At 41.0% G+C, this 5,204-nt stretch overlaps 1 non-coding gene across 1 annotated transcript; it reads right to left on the bottom strand.

Moving 5' to 3' along the window:
* Window positions 1–4,449: 4,449 nt before the first annotated feature.
* LOC123687344 lies at window positions 4,450–4,568 on the bottom strand. The gene has a single exon (XR_006749075.1). It is a non-coding gene; the product is annotated as a 5S ribosomal RNA (ribosomal RNA).
* Window positions 4,569–5,204: the final 636 nt, after the last annotated feature.

The following is a 5,204-nucleotide window of genomic DNA, read 5'->3' as shown; positions in this document are numbered from 1 at the left end:
TCCGATGTATGTACGTCGTCCCTCTCTGATCTACGGTACGTGGACCGACCCAAGATGCACACGATAATTTTAGCTGACTTCATGCCGAAAAGTCGGTTCACGTCATGCATCGGTATCTTAAATCGCGCCGTAAAGTCGTTCACGTCATGCATCGGTATCTTAAATCGAGCCGAAAAGTCGGCTCACGTCATGCATCGGCGTCTTTTTTTTGTGCCACCGATGCATGACGTGAACGACCCTAGGGCGCGATTTAAAGCCATACCGATGCATGACGTGAGCCGACTTTTCGGCTCGATTTAAGATACCGATGCATGACGTGAACGACTTTACGGCGCGATTTAAAGCTATACCGATGCATGACGTAAACAAGATCACACCGATGCAGCACGTTAACATTAAAGCCCGCCTAATCCGATCGATGGAGGCCGTCTCGAGTGTCCAACTTGCTCACAAGAGCCGAGAAACAAACCGATGCATCACGTAGACAAGATCGTACCGAATGTTAACACAATCCAGAAGGAAATAATCTTAGATGAATATCGATTCTGATTATTGATTTTTCTTTCGCGATATTGATAGAAGACATCTGAATGAATTTCGAATTAATTCCGAAATCAAAAAAATATTTTCAATAAATTTTTTTTTCTAGAGTACCTCGGTCTTTTCTATTTTTTTCCAAGTTTCGTACGTCAATCAACATACATCCCAGAAAAAATCATCTCTCTAACTATCCTGGTTCAAAAGTTGTATCGGAACATTTCACGTCGAAAAAGAACATAGGCGAAAAAGGACGTGAACATTATTCCTTATAAAAACCAAACCCGACCATGGATTTTGATTCTGATTGTTGATTATCGCTATTAGAACACATTAGGAGGCAACCAAATCAAATTTGAGAAAATTCCACGATCAGAAAATTTTTTTCGAAAAAAAAAAAAAAATTCGAGAACACCTCGGTCATGGCAAGTTATTTCCCACAATCCATTCCCCAATCAACGTACATCCCAGAAAAAATCATCTCTCTAACTATCCTGGTTCAAAAGTTGTATCGGAACATTTTCACGTCGAAAATATATCTCTAAGTCCAGACCGATGCACCACGTAATCTCGGGCAGACCGATGCACAACGTAAATGACGATCGGGACCGGGGCGATCGGTCGTATCTGACACCGCCGGCTCGGTTCTAACATCGTCAATGAGTCGGGGTTGAAAAAAAGGACGTGAACATTATTCCTTATAAAAACCAAACCCGACCATGGATTTTGATTCTGATTGTTGATTATCGCTATTAGAACACATTAGGAGGCAACCAAATCAAATTTGAGAAAATTCCACGATCAGAAAATTTTTTTCGAAAAAAAAAAAAAAATTCGAGGACACCTCGGTCATGGCAAGTTATTTTCCACAATCCATTCCCCAATCGACGTACATCACAGAAAAAATCATCTCTCTAACTATCCTGGTTCAAAAGTTGTATCGGAACATTTTCACGTCGAAAATATATCTCTAAGTCCAGACCGATGCACCACGTAATCTCGGGCAGACCGATGCACAACGTAAATGACGATCGGGACCGGGGCGATCGGTCGTATCTGACACCGCCGGCTCGGTTCTAACATCGTCAATGAGTCGGGGTTGAAAAAAAGGACGTGAACATTTTTCCTTATAAAAATCAAACCCGATCATGGATTTTGATTCTGATTGTTGATTATCGCTATTAGAACATATAAGGAGGCAACCAAATCAAATTTGAGAAAATTCCACGATCAGAAAATTTTTTTCGAAAAAAAAAAAAAATCGTAATCACCTCGGTCATGGCGAGTTATTTTCCGTATTTCATTCCACAATCAACGTACAACATAGAAGAAATCATCTCTCTAACTATCCTGGTTCAAAAGTTGTATCGGAACATTTCACGTCGTAATATCTCGCCAAGTCCAGACCTCGGCGATAGGTAGTATCTGACACCGTCCGCTCGGGACTGACATCGACTTGGACTCGGGCTGATGATGGGGAGGCGTTTAAGGACGTGAACATTTTTCCTTATAAAAATTAAAGTCGACAATGAATATTGATTCTGATTACTGATTTACGCTTTAAAAACACATTAGAAGGCAACCAAATCGAATTTGAGGAAATTCCACGATCAGAAAATTTTTTTCGAAAAAAAAAAAAATCCGAAAAATATTTTTCGATTCCTATTACTGATTTACTCTTTTAGAACACATTAGGAGGCAACCAAATCAAATTTGAGAAAATTCCACAATCAGAAAATTTTTTTCGAAAAAAAAAAAAATTCGAGGACACCTCGGTCATGGCAAGTTATTTTCCACAATCCATTCCCCAATCGACGTACATCACAGAAAAAATCATCTCTCTAACTATCCTGGTTCAAAAGTTGTATCGGAACATTTTCACGTCGAAAATATATCTCTAAGTCCAGACCGATGCACAACGTAAACTAGGGCTGAACCGATGCACCACGTAATATCGGGCAGACCGATGCAGAACGTAAACTCGATCATACCGATGCTTCACGTAATCTCGATCTTACCGATGCACCACGTAAACAAGGGCAGACCGATGCAGAACGTAAAGTAGATCTTACCGATGCACCCCGTAATCTCGATCTTACCGATGCACCACGTAATCTCCATCTTACCGATGCACCACGTGAACTGGATCTTACCGATGCAGAACGTGAATTGGATCTTACCGATGCACCACGTAAACTCGATCATACCGATGCACCACGTAATCTCGGGCAGACCGATGCACAACGTGAATGACGATCGGGACCGGGGCGATCGGTCGTATCTGACACCGCCGGCTCGGTTCTAACATCGTCAATGAGTCGGGGTTGAAAAAAAGGACGTGAACATTTTTCCTTATAAAAATCAAACCCGATCATGGATTTTGATTCTGATTGTTGATTATCGCTATTAGAACATATAAGGAGGCAACCAAATCAAATTTGAGAAAATTCCACGATCAGAAAATTTTTTTCGAAAAAAAAAAAAAAATCGTAATCACCTCGGTCATGGCGAGTTATTTTCCGTATTTCATTCCACAATCAACGTACAACATAGAAGAAATCATCTCTCTAACTATCCTGGTTCAAAAGTTGTATCGGAACATTTCACGTCGTAATATCTCGCCAAGTCCAGACCTCGGCGATAGGTAGTATCTGACACCGTCCGCTCGGGACTGACATCGACTTGGACTCGGGCTGATGATGGGGAGGCGTTTAAGGACGTGAACATTTTTCCTTATAAAAATTAAAGTCGACAATGAATATTGATTCTGATTACTGATTTACGCTTTAAAAACACATTAGAAGGCAACCAAATCGAATTTGAGGAAATTCCACGATCAGAAAATTTTTTTCGAAAAAAAAAAAAATCCGAAAAATATTTTTCGATTCCTATTACTGATTTACTCTTTTAGAACACATTAGGAGGCAACCAAATCAAATTTGAGAAAATTCCACAATCAGAAAATTTTTTTCGAAAAAAAAAAAAATTCGAGGACACCTCGGTCATGGCAAGTTATTTTCCACAATCCATTCCCCAATCGACGTACATCACAGAAAAAATCATCTCTCTAACTATCCTGGTTCAAAAGTTGTATCGGAACATTTTCACGTCGAAAATATATCTCTAAGTCCAGACCGATGCACAACGTAAACTAGGGCTGAACCGATGCACCACGTAATATCGGGCAGACCGATGCAGAACGTAAACTCGATCATACCGATGCTTCACGTAATCTCGATCTTACCGATGCACCACGTAAACAAGGGCAGACCGATGCAGAACGTAAAGTAGATCTTACCGATGCACCACGTAATCTCGATCTTACCGATGCACCACGTAATCTCCATCTTACCGATGCACCACGTGAACTGGATCTTACCGATGCAGAACGTGAATTGGATCTTACCGATGCACCACGTAAACTCGATCTTACCGATGCACCACGTAATCTCAATCTTACCGATGCACCACGTGAACTGGATCTTACCGATGCAGAACGTGAATTGGATCTTACCGATGCACCACGTAAACTCGATCTTACCGATGCACCACGTGATCTCGATCTTACCGATGCACCACGTGAACTGGATCTTACCGATGCAGAACGTGAATTGGATCTTACCGATGCACCACGTAAACTCGATCTTACCGATGCACCACGTAATCTCAATCTCACCGATGCACCACGTGAACTGGATCTTACCGATGCAGAACGTGAATTGGATCTTACCGATGCACCACGTAAACTCGATCTTACCGATGCACCACGTAATCTCGATCTTACCGATGCACCACGTAATCTCAATCTTACCGATGCATCACGTAATCTCGATCTTACCGATGCAGAACGTAAACTCGATCATACCGATGCACCACGTTATCTCGGCAGACCGATGCAGAACGTAAAAAAAAAGCTTACAGCACGCGGTGTTCCCAAGCGGTCACCCATCCAAGTACTAACCGCGCCCGACGCTGCTTGGCTTCAGTGTTCTGACGAGAACTGGCAATTTCAGCGTGGTATGGCCGTAAACAACATATATTGCGATATTTTCTATGATATCTCACTTTTTGGGAGCGGAAAGGACGTGAACGTTTTTCCTCATAAAAAATGAAATAACTTTTGGATATTAATTCTGATTGTTGATTTAAGCTTTAAGAACACATTAGGACATATCTCAATGAAATTTGAGGGATTTCCGAAATCGAAAAATATTTTTCGAAAAAAAAAAAAAATCCCAGAAGACCTCGGTCATCTCAAGTTTATTTCCATATTCTATTACACAATCAACGTACATCACAAAAGGAACCATCTCTCTAACTATCACAGTTAAATTTTTGTATCGGAACATTTCACGTCGGAATATCTCGCTAAGTCCAGACCGGGGAGATCGGTCGCATCTGACACCGTCCGCTCCGGTCTAACATCGTCTTGGAGTCGGGGTAACGATGGAGAGGCGTTTAAGGACGTGAACATTTTTCCTTATAAAAATTAAAGTCGACAATGAATATTGATTCTGATTACTGATTTACTCTTTTAGAACACATTAGAAGGCAACGCAATCAGATTTGAGGAAATTTCAAGATCAGAAAATTTTTTTCGAAAAAAAAAAAAATTCAAGAACACCTGGGTCATGGCAAGTTATTTCCCACAATCCATTCCACAATCA

This window comes from Harmonia axyridis, chromosome X, assembly GCF_914767665.1.
Source record: "Harmonia axyridis chromosome X, icHarAxyr1.1, whole genome shotgun sequence".
Taxonomy (NCBI): domain Eukaryota; kingdom Metazoa; phylum Arthropoda; class Insecta; order Coleoptera; family Coccinellidae; genus Harmonia; species Harmonia axyridis.
The sequence above is the reverse complement of the archived record's forward strand: the minus strand, read 5'-3'. Positions and strand labels throughout refer to the sequence as shown.